At 48.3% G+C, this 12,440-nt stretch overlaps 1 pseudogene; it reads right to left on the minus strand.

Annotated features, from left to right (window-relative positions):
• Positions 1 to 3,866: 3,866 nt before the first annotated feature.
• LOC101039857 (glyceraldehyde-3-phosphate dehydrogenase pseudogene) lies at positions 3,867 to 5,109 on the minus strand (annotated as a pseudogene).
• Positions 5,110 to 12,440: the final 7,331 nt, after the last annotated feature.

Below are 12,440 nucleotides of genomic sequence, written 5' to 3' on the forward strand. Positions count from 1 at the left end.
CTTACGGGGGTTCAATCTTTATTTTCTACAGCATTTTTTTTTTTATTTTAGCCTGAAGTGCTAAAGTGTGAATACAATGCTATGCTCAGAGTCATCTTGAGTTAGTTCTTTTTCTCTTTCTTGAGTGTGCTTATGCTGTTTATTTGAAGTACATTTAGGTTCACTTGTTTCTGTTTGGATTCCATTCTGAGTGTCCCCCTTCTCTTGTTCACTAACATTTTTTTTTTTTTTTGAGTATGTGAACTAACACAGTTCTAAAAGTCAGAACTATGCAAATATCATCCTCGGGGAAGTGTCTTTTTTTTTTCTTTCCTTCTGCCCGTTCACATCATTTCTACCTCTTTCCTTCCTACCACCAGGAAGGTATCATTCTCATTCATTTCTGGTTGATATTTTCTGTTTCTTTTTGCACAAATGAGTGGATACAGGTATATTTTATTATTTTCCCTTTTCTTACACATAACAATATAAATCTTTTTTGAACTTTCATTTTCACTTGACAGTACACCCTGAATGTTGCTAATAGCTCACAGGGGCCTTCCTCTTTCTCGTTATCCCTGAATAGCACTCTATTGAATAGATGCACCATAGTTAATTCAACCATCCTCTTCCATATGGTCATTAGCACATTCCCAGTACTTTCAATTTAATGCTGCAGCAAATAACCTTGTGTATTTCTATTTTCATTTTGTTGGAGTTGTATCTTTAGGGTACATTCCAGATGCAGTCGGAGAGAAAGATGACAAGAGGGGACAGAATGGGTGGGGCTCATGTGTGCTGGGTCATATGTTCCCTTACCCAGAAAGGAGGAAACAAAAGCAAAACAATTTACGCTATTTGAACATCTTTGCAGGATAAGGTATCAGGAAGTTTTAAAGAGAAAACCTTCCTCTTACAAGTATTTCCCATACAAAGCAGGTAAACATTTAGAAATCTCATGCTTATCATGCTTGTGAAAGATTATGACCTTTATGAAATGGACTCAAGACATTCTCCATGAGAGCAGAATGTGAGAAATGGACAGAACATGACATTTATTGGAGAACTTAACATGCCTGTGCTGATTCTATGGTCTGTAGTAGAACAAGGAGGTAAGAAATGAATGAAGATGTAGAAAATATAAGGATGTAATGATATGGGTGCTGATGCAACTGACAGAGTGTACATCATGTCTTCAAGAACTCATCAAACATGCACAATATATATACCAGCTGATAGGGATTGACTGTGTCTCCACCCAAATCTCATGTTGAATTGTAATCCCCAATGTTGGGGGAGGAATCTGGTGGGAGGTGACTGGATCATGGGGGTGGATTTTCCCCTTGCTGTTCTTGTGATAGTGAGTGAGTTCTCACAAGATATGGCTGTTTGAAACTGTGTAGCACTTTTCTCTCTCTCGCCTGCCAGTCATGTGAATAAGTGCCTGCTTCCCCTTCACCTTCTGCCTGATTGTAAATTTCCTGAGGCCTCCCCAGAAACCGAACCCTGATAGCCCTCAAAACCATGAGCAGATTAAATCTCTTTTCTTTATAAATTATCCAATCTCTAGTAGTTATTTATAACAGTGTGGAAAAGTACTAATATAGAAAATTGGTTCCAGAGAAGTGGGGCATTGCTATAAAGATACCTGAAAATGTGGAAGTGACTTTGGGACTGGGTAACAGGCAGAGGTTGGAACAGTTTGGAGGGCTCAGAAGAAGAGAGGAAGATGAGGGAAAGCTTGGAACTTTCTAGAGACTTGTAGAATTGTTGTGGCCAAAATGCTGATAATGATATCAACAGTGAAGTCCAGGCTAAGGTCTCAGATATAGATGATGAACTTTTTGGGAACTGGAGTAACAGTTGCTCTTGATATGCTTTAGCGAAGAGACTGGTAATATTGTGCCCCTGCTCTAGGGATCTGTTGAACTTTGAACTTGAGAGAGATGATTTAGGGCACTGAGCAGAGAAAATTTCTAAGCAGCAAAGCATTCAAGATGTGAGACCTGGCTGCTTCTAACAGTGTAGGCTCATATGTATTTGCAAAGAGATGGTCGGAAATCAGAAGTTATATTTAAAAGGGAAGAAGAGCATAAAAGTTTGGAAAATTTGCAGCCCAGCCATGTGGTAGAAATGAAAAGCCCATTTTCTGTAAAGGAATTCAAGCCAGCTGCAGAAATTTGCATAAGTAGAGAGGAGCCAAATGTCAATAGCCAAGACAATGGGAAAAATGCCTCCAAGGCATTTCAGAGACCTCTGCGGCAGCCCCTTCCACCTAGGCCTCCTGGAGGCCTGGGAGGTAAAAATCATTCTGTGGGCCAGGCCCAGGACACCACTGCTCTATGCAGCTCGGGCCATGGTGTCTCACTTCCCAGCTGCTGCAGCTCCAGCCATGGCTATGAGGGGCCAAGGTACAGCTCAGGCTGCTACTCCAGAGGGTGCAGGCCAGAAGCCTTGGTGGCTTCTATGTGGTGTTAAGCCTGAGAGTGTGTAGAGGTCAATAATTGAGGCTTGGGAGCTATATTAGTCTGTTTTCACACTGCTGATAATGATATACTGAAGACTGGGCAATTTACAAAAGAAAGAGGTTTAGTGAACTTATAGTTCCACATGGCTCATGAGGTCTCACAATCATGGCAGAAGGCAAGGAGGAACAAGTCATGTCTTACATGGATGGCAGCAAGCAAAGAGAGAGCTTGTGCAGGGAAACTCCCATTTTTAAAACCATCAGATCTCACAGAACTCATTCACTATTACAAGAACAGCACAGGAAAGACCTGCTTCCATAATTCAATCACCTCCTGCCTATTTCTCCCCATGACGTGGGAATGATGGGAGTTACAATTCAAGATAACACTTGGGTGGGGACATAACCAAACTATATCAGGAACCTCTGGCTAGACTTCAGAGGATGTATGAAAATGCCTGAGAGTCCAGGCATAATTCTGCTGCAGAGGTGGAGCCCTGATGGAGAGCCTCCACTAGGGCAGTGCAAAGGGAAAATATGGGGTTGGAGCCCCCACCCAGAGTTCCCACTGGAACACTGCCTGGTGAAGTTGTGAGAAGAGGGCCACCATCCTCCAGACCCCAGAATGTTAGAGCTGCTGACAGCTTGCACTATGCACCTGGAAAAGCTGCAGGCTTTCAATGCCAGCGTGTGAAAGCAGCCCCAGGTGCTGTAACCTGCACAGCCACAGGGGTAGAGCTGTGCAAGGCCCTGGGAGCCCACCATTTCTGTCAGTGTGGCTTTGATGTGAGACATGGAGTCAAAAGTTTATTTTGGAGCTATCAGATGTAATGATTGCCTTGCTGGGTTTTGGACTTGCATGGGGGCCTGTAGTCACTTTGTTTTAAGAAGCCTATGCAGCCCACAGAACCATGAGCCAATTTCTCTTTCAGAATGGGAGCATTCACCCAATGCCTATACCCTCATTGTCTTGTTTTGATTTTACAGGATCATAGCCATGGGGACTTGTCTTGTCTCAAATGACACTTTGGACTTGGACTTTTGAGTTAATGCTGGAATGAGTTAAGATTTTGGGTGGTTGTTGGGATCACATGATTGTGTTTTGAAATGTGAGAAGAACTTGAGATTTGGGAGGGTCCAGGGGCAGAATGATATGGTTTGGCCCTACATCCCCACCCACATCTCATGCTGAATTGTAATTCCCAGTGTTGGGGGAGAAACCTGGTGGGAGGTGATTGGATCACGGGGGCAGATTTCTGTCTTACTGTACTTGTGATAGTGAGTGAATTCTCACAAGATCTGGTGGTTTGAAAGCATGTAGCACTTCTCTCTCTTTCTCTTTCTTGCTTTTGCTCTCTCTTTTCTGTCAACCATGTGAATATATGCTTGCTTTCCCTTTGCCTTCTGCCATGATTATAAGTTTCTTTTCTTTTTTTTTTTTGGCTGAGCACAGGGGACTTTATTGATGGTACACGAAAAGGTGGGGCTCCCTAGGCCCCTCCCTCTTCAAGGGGTCTGCATGGAAACTGTGAGGAGGGGCAATTCAGTGTGGTGGGGGATTCAGTGTGGCAGGGACTCCCCAGCAGTGAGGGCCTCTCTTCCTCTCGTGCCCTTGCTGGGGCTGCTGGTCCAGGGGTCTTACTCCTTGGAGGCCATGTGGGACATGAGGTCCACCACCCTGTTGCTGTAGCCAAATTCATTGTCATACCAGGAAATGAGCTTGACGAAGTGGTCGTTGAGGGCAATGCCAGCCCCAGCATCGAAGGTGGAAGAATGGGTGTTGTTGCTGAAGTCAGAGGACACCACCTGGTGCTCAGTGTAGCCCAGGATGCCCTTGAGGGGGCCCTCTGACTCCTGCTTCACCACCTTCTTGATGTCATCATATTTGGCAGGTTTTCCCAGACAGCAGGTCAGGTCCACCACTGACACGTTGGCAGTGGGGACACGGAAGGCCATGCCAGTGAGCTTCCCATTCAGCTCAGGGATGACCTTGCCCACAGCCTTGGCAGCGCCAGTAGAGGCAGGGATGATGTTCTGGAGAGCCCCACGGCCATCACGCCACAGTTTCCCGGAGAGGCCATCCATGGTCTTCTGGGTGGCATTGATGGTGTGGACGGTGGTCATGAGTCCTTCCACGATACCAGAGTTGTCAGGGATGACCTTGGCCAGGGGCGCTAGGCAGTTGGTGGTGCAGGAGGCATTGCTGACGATCTTGAGGCTGTTGTCATACTTCTCATGGTTCACGCCCATCATGAACATGGGGGCATCAGCAAAGGGGGCAGATATGATGACCCTTTCGGTTCCCCCCCTGCAAGTGAGCCCCAGCCTTCTCCATGGTGGTGAAGACGCCAGTGGTCTCCACCACGTACTCAGCGCCAGCATCGCCCCACTTGATTTTGGAGGGATCTCGTTCCTGCAAGATGGTGATGGGATTTCCATTGATGACAAGCTTCCCATTCTCAGCCTTGATAGTGCCATGGAATTTGCCATGGGTGGAATCATACTGGAACATGTAGACCATGTGGTTGAGGTCAATGAAGGGATCATTGATGGCGACAATATCCACTTTACCAGAGTTAAAAGCAGCCCTGGTGACCAGGCGCCCAATACGACCAAATCCGTTGACTCTGACCTTCACCTTCCCCATGGTGTCTCAGGGATGTGGCTGGCGATGGGAGATAAGGTGTGGCTGTTTGTCGAACAGGAGGAGCAGAGAGCGGATTATAAGTTTCTTGAGGCCTCTCCAGAAGCAGAAGCTTATGCAGCCCACAGAACCATGAGCTAATTAAACCTAGTTTCTTTATAACTTACCCAGTCTTAGCTATGTCTTCATAGCAGTGTGAAAATAGACTAATACACGAGCACTCAAAGAAAATCTCAGAAGGCTCCCAGAAGTAGAAACTGACCAGGCCACATTCTCTAATTAGTATTCAATAAACTAGAAATTATGGATACACCTTTGAACAAACACAAAACTCTTCCAACGTACTAATCAGAACATTAAAACACACTTTCTTAAATAAAAATTGTCAAAGAGAAAATAAAATAGAATTAAACATGGAAATAAAGAAAATAATTAAAATAAGACTTTTATGCATAAAAAAATATGTCGGTTTATCCCAAGCAGAAAGCAAAAGTAAATTAACACCCTTGCAATTTTCATTGACTAACAAGAATAAAGAAATGAGGTATAAATAGAAGACATTTAAAAAAATCCTCTAACACAAAAATAGATATTATTCTACAATGTTTTTTCCCCATCTCATCCCCACTGCTTAATATTTCATAAATATCTTTCCTTTTTAGGGTATGTGAATATCTTTTATTCTTTTTATTAAAAGCAGAAAATTCTATAGCATATAGTACTATAGCTTATTTAAACCATCCCCAAAATGTATATTTAGGTTATTTCCATGTTTTTTCAATTATGAGTAGTGCTTCAGTGGGCATCCTGTTAGATACTTTTTGCAATGTGCAAGTATTTAAATAGAAAACATTTCTAGCTTTGTAATTGCTGAGTCTAAGGATGTATTCATTAAAAATATTAATAGCTACTGTAAATTCCTCTACAAAGGTGATATTGACTCAAATTCCTCCCAACACTGTATGAATGTTCATGGTCCTTTATACTGTCACCAACAAAAGATATTCTCAATTTTTGCCAGCTGGTAGATAGTAAAATGCCAATACATTTTTGTTTTAATTGCATTTTGCCTAATTAACTTGTATGGCTGGACATTTTAAACCAGTTAAATTCCTTCTGTGAATAGCTTGTCCATATCATTTACACGGCTTTGTTCCTTATTTCTTATTTGTTTATTTTTAATATGTTTTTGAGACATAGTCTCACTCTCTTGCCCGGGCTGGGGTGTAGTGGCTCATGATCTTGGCTCACTGTAGCCTCAGCCTCCTGGGCTTAAGCAGTCCTCCCATCACAGCCTCCCCAGCAGTTGGGACTACAGGTATGTGCCACTATGCCTGGCTAATATATTTTTTAATTTTTGCAGAGATGAGGTCTTAGATGATTGTCTAGCTAGTCTTGAACTCCTAGGCTCAAGCTATCCTCTTGCCTCAGGCTCCTGAAGTGCTGTGACTACAGGTGTGAACCACTGTGTCCAGACTGTCTTTTCCTTATTTACTTGTGACGATGTCTTATGTAGAAAAGATTTTAGCTCATTGTTGGTAATATAGGTAGATAGAGTGCCTTTTGCCATTTAGAAGTTTATGTGACCAAATCTATCATTTTATTCTTATGAAGTTTTATCTATTTTGAGTATTATTTATTTTGAGAGGACCTTCCCTACCCCAAGCAATGTAAATGTTTTCCTATCTTTCTGTTTTGTACACATTTTTACTTTTAAAAATGTTTAGATTAATCCCCCTAGAATTAATTTATGTGTATTATGCGAATGAGTGAATTGAATTTTATTGTATTTTCCCACAGGAAAGTTGACTTTCTATGCAGTAAAAGAAACTATAAAGGAAAGGTCAGGCTGGGAGCAGTGGCTCACACCTGTAATCCCAGCACTTTGGGAGGCCAAGGAGGGCAGATTGCCTGAGCTCAGGAATTGGCGACCAGCCTGGGCAACATGGCAAAACCTGGTCTCTGCAAAAAATACGAAAATATCCAGGTGTGATGGTTCATGCCTGTAGTCCCAGCTACTTAGGAGGCTGAGGTGGGAGGATCTTTTGAGCCCAAGAGGTGGAGGTTGCAGTGAGTCTTGATCATGCCACTGCACTCCAGCAGATCAAGGGTGCAGAGTGAGACCCTGTCTCAAAAAATAAAAAAGGTCAATAAATTTAGCTATAAAAATTTAAAACTTATATACCTCAGAAATAACAAGCCAAATTAAGAGTGTCAAAACAATAAGAGTGAAAATAACAATCTGCCCACAAACACGGGAGTGAATATTTTTGGCAATCAGAGAAAGCAAACCTAACAAAAGTGAAATAACTTATGGCATGCTCAGCTCCAGTGATGGGATTTGGGGTGGGGAGGGTGTTGGTCTCCAGCAGGAGGTGGTCTGGACCTTCTGACGCGGGACTCCCAGACAACGGCCAGAAGCCTAATGCTGTGTGTTCAACCTGGCCAGTGGGTCTCTATTTTGTGTCCCTTGGATTCTGAGCAGCACGAATGTGTGTGGTGGTGCACTGTGCTGAGCACTTTGTCCCTGGGGTATAGCAGGATTTTAAAGGATTCTCTATGGGAGCCTAAGAAACAAGGTGAGTGGATAGGGAGGTCAGTAAAAATCACAAGTCTGAAATGCTTTTGCTGCTCATGTGAAAAGATCTTGCAAAATAACCTAGCTCTGGTGGGGAACAGTCATCCTGAGTGTGCATAGGATTGTACCCCAAAGCTGTCCTGAGGTACCATGTGGGTTAGCTCAGGGCATCCTCCTGGCCAGTTGCCCCACAGACCCCCATCTCACAGGCTTTGACTTCCACAAGGCAAGTGGGGCCCACCCCCATCCCTCCTTAGGCTCAGGAATTACTCTCGTCCCTAAGTTTGTACCCACAGAGCTGTGCAGAGCACCCCATGGTGCACTCCCAAGCTTGTCTCCCAAAGAGTCTCCATGTCAGTCACCCGTTGATGTTCCCTGGTGAGTCATACATTCCTGGTGAGACCACTTCTGTCCTGAACTCCTGCCCGACCTCACAGTCCTCACCCCTTGGGGCCCTGCTGCATAGGCCCTTCCACCATGCCCCCGATTGGACTCTCAGCACTGCTGGCTCCTGGCCTTAGCCCTGCCCCCAGGTTTGTCACTAGAGACAGAGCAGGGGCTTGAGTCCTCCACAGTGAGGTGGGTGCAGCTGCTGGCTAGGCCTGAGCAGGATGGACCCTTAGTTCCAGGGCTGGCCACTTGAAAGACTTTCTTTGTCCTCAGGGCAGGCCACCTGGGGTCCAGAGTCAAGCTGAGTGTGTGGTTGGGGCCAAGGGCTGAACCCCGAGGGCAGGGAAGGATGGAAGGGGCAGCAGGCACAGGCACCCTCCCCTTGGGTATCACAGGGTGCTGGCTCCAGGTTTCCAGAGGCCAAATAACGCCTAGAATTCCAAGAATGGGCCTGGTGGCATGGCCACGAAGATAACTTGACTCAGATGATGGTACATGAAAGCTGATGAGCATGGTCCTGTTGGCCCAAAAGCAAAATTCACATTTCTGATTATGGCACTGCATGTACCAACATTTTAGTGGTTCTCAAATAAATTCTTCTGAAGAAATTTATTGAGGATCTACTCTGTGCCCTGCAGATAGAAGTGAACAGAATAGCAATTAGATAAGACAACAGAGACTCACGGTGAGAGGTCGGGAAGGGAGTGGAAGATGAAAAATTACTTAATGGGTGCCATGTATGTTATTTGGGTGCTGGCTGCCCTAAAAGCTCTGGCTTGATCACGATGCAATCTATGCTTGCAACAATTGTACTTGTACCCCATACATTTATACAAAACTCGCCAGCCCTCACTGAACCTTGGTATTCCCCCAGTGTGGCTGTCAGTCCCCAAAGACCAGCGACCCCAACACTCACTGGGGCAGGTGGTGGGCAGCATGGCCTGCAGGCATGAAGACAGCAGCCACCAATACCCACAGGTTCCTGCCCCTCCCACGGGTCTGCCTGGCATCTCAGCAGGGACCCGTGGAACCTCTGACAAGAAAGCAAACCAGTCCCTTCTTCTAGCTTCCAAACATTCCTTTAAAGGAGTTGTACACATTCATGAATTTATGTCACAAAATTTAGATAAGCATAAAAAGGAATGCATTGAACTTTACCTATAATACCACCACTCAGAGGGGAGGTAGTGAACATCATCGCAATTATACCAGTTACTTCCACACACTATACAATACTAGAAATAAAAATTACCTCCTGGAATGCGTGCACGCTCTCTTTCCCTCTCTCATTTATATGACAAAGCTGGGATCACACACTTGACGCTATTGCGTAGCTTCCTTCTTTCATGTAACAGTCCAGTGGGGGTACTTTACATCCATGGTCCTTTGTGGCATTTCTAATGCTGCTTTATTGTGCCTCTTAACACCTTGGGCATCCATCAAAGCCCTTCTCACCATGCAGCAGAATTTTTCACAAATGCCTCTTTGCCCCCAGGCTGTGAGTCTAGTGAGGACTGATCCCACATGCTAGTTACATCCCTTGCCCTCGGTACAATGTCTGCTATGTACTAATAATATTGATAACCAACAATTATTGAGCAGTTACTGTGTGCTAGATTTTTAAAAGTCCCTCTTGAAGCAATGGCTCCCAATTGCCACAAGGAAGCTCTGTGTCCAGAGCTTGTTTCTAATACCATTTTCCAGTGAAGGGAAACAGAGTTGCTTAGGCAAAGGGCAATTCTGGGACTGGGCAGGAAATAAACAAGATGAGCCTGGAGCTTCCGGTAGTGCCAGAAACGAAGTCAGTGCTAGAAAAGCAGAAGGCTAACAGCATGTTAAAGGAACACAGGAAGGAATTGAAAGACCTCCCAATGGCCAACGCTAAGAACAAGCCAATAAAAAAAAAAAATGCACTGAATTAAGACGTAAAGTTTAAAATAAATGCCCAGGAGTCCACGCTGATATAAATAGATGGCTGATTAAATAAATAAATGGAGGAGGAAAGGCACATCTTGCCTCAGGAGAATTCTAAAGAGTCTACTTAGACACTCCGCTTCTAGGAGGTGCTGCCTAACTCCCAGCTGGGTAAGTGTGGGCTGAGCAGAATGACTTCCTTCCAAAGAGGACAGCCTGGAAAGAAGGAAAAACAGTCACTTTGCCGCAGAGAAACCTGACCTATCTCAGCCAGGCAATCAAAGTCAACAGTGATGGATGCTGTAGTGATGCTGAGAGTATGCACTGTTGATATCATGTGAATGGAACCCCAAGCCCCTTAACCCCAACGTAATCATTGAAAGCATCAGATAAACCAACGCAAACTGAGGGACATTCTACAAAATAGCTGACCAGTACTCCTCAAAACTGCCAAGGTCACTAAAAACAAGGGAAGTTGGAGAAGCCGTCACCACCGAGAAGAGCCTAGGGAGACAGGCGCACCAGATGTGATCTGGGGTCCGGCAGCAGAAAAAAGACATTAGGTAAAAATGGCAAAATAAAAAATCGGAAGAAACGCAGGGCTTCAGTTGGTAATAGTGCATCGGTATCGGCTGCCCGGTGCGCGGGGCGTGCACACTCATGGCAGATGCCCGCAGCAAGGGAAGGGTAACCTCTGTGCCGCCTGCAACTTTTCTATAAAACTCTTCTAAGTCCAAATTTTAAATTAAATTTAGTTTTGAAGTGCCTGTCATGGATTATCCCTTTTACTTCTCACATAGTCCTGCGGGCCCTACGCCCTTTCCCTTTGAGGAATAGGGCCCAGGGCTGAAGGGTTTTGCGCACACTCCCGGGGGAGCAGCCGGCTGCCCGGGGCCTGAAACCGCAGCCCGGCTCCAGAACCTTCCCTCCAAGGGAAGTGCCCACGAATATGAGGGGGTGGGCGCGCTGCTTGCCGAGCAGTCCCTCACACCCCAGGCTGCCTGGGCGTCCGTGGCCCGGGCCCGTGCTGCCCGCACAAGCCGGCAGGGCCCGCGTGGGAGGAAGCCCCGAGGGCCGGGACACGGCCTGTGCAGAGGCGGGAGTGTGGAAAAGCGGGAATGAAGCTGTTTTCCTTCCCAAGTTAATACGGAACAAGGAGCAGCTTCATCACACCACGTCTCCCGTTACCATAGGAACCAGAGGCCGCGTTAACCAGTAAGTTGCATTTGACCTTGTGGGTTTGATGGACGGGAGCGGAGTCCGGCCGCGGCGGCGTCCATTCCAAGGCCGGCCGCCAGAGGGCGAGCGCGCCCGGGCCCCCGGAGGCTTCGGCGTCTCGGCCCCCGCGGAGCCGGTCAGGCCTCTGGGTTCCGGGTCCCAAGCGCACGGGGAGCGTGGCCGCGGGCCAGGGGCGGCCGCCAGAGCCCACGGGACCCCACGCCCGCGTCCCGGGCAGTGCCCCCAGGGGTTGGGCCGCGCGGCCGGGGCAGCGGAGCCCGGCGCTTCTCCGCGAGCGCCCCGGGGCCCTTCGGCGCCCGCGTTTCCTCGTTGGTGGGGGGCGCGGTGCCGCTTCTCCGCGGGCTAAACTGCCGAAGAAGGGGCGAGTCCCTCGGCCCCTCCCCGTCCCGGCCGCGCTGAGCGTTCCCCGCGGGGCCCCGGGCACCCCTGACGCCCCCTTCCCTCCAGCCGCTCCCCGCGATCCCACAGGTGGGGTGCACGGCGCCCCCTCTGTCTCACGGGCGTCTCCGCGGGTGATGCCCGCACTCAGCCGGAGGAGCAGGACCTGCTGTCCGTGGTTGGGCCCGAGCTCAGGCTTCCCGGCCCCGCGCGGCCTCCCGGGCGCCTCCCCCGGGCGCACCCTCTGGGCCTGGCGGGGAGCGCAGCCTGGGAGTCGGGGCGCCCACCGCGGCAGCCGCGCCCTTCCCCCGGGAAGCAGCCGCTCCCGCAGGGGGAGAAACTGCGCGGTGGCCGGAGGCGCAGGAGCCCGCCCCCCCCCCGCCCCCGCTCGCCCAGGGCCGCCTCGGGGAAGCGCGGGATTCGCAGCTTCCAGAGCCTTAGCTGGGCCCGGGACAGGGGACGCAGCCCCGGCGCCGCCGGGCTCTGCCGGGTCTCCCCGCCGCGGGCGGAGCTGCACCCCTGGCTGTGCACCGCCCTGCTCCGCCGCCTGCTCGGGCCGTTCTCCACCTCGGCCCCACCCGCTCCGGGTCAGGTCGGGAGGGAGACACAACGCCCCCCCTTCAGACACAGCCCTGAGAAACGTTTCTTTCCAGGGGACCGTGCGGTTCGACCTCTCCGGCGCCGTAGGTCTGTGCTTAGTAGTAGTATTCGTCCATCAGTATCGACACCCAGCGCCCATGGACTCGTGTACCGTGGCGCGCGCAGGTGCTCAGGCGCGCCCGCTGCACAGCATGCTTTATTTATGTGCGGTAAATATTTAAAGACTCCCATGTGTTCCGACTGGAAAGTGC

This window comes from Saimiri boliviensis, chromosome 12 (assembly GCF_048565385.1).
Source record: "Saimiri boliviensis isolate mSaiBol1 chromosome 12, mSaiBol1.pri, whole genome shotgun sequence".
Classification (NCBI taxonomy): Eukaryota; Metazoa; Chordata; class Mammalia; order Primates; family Cebidae; genus Saimiri; species Saimiri boliviensis.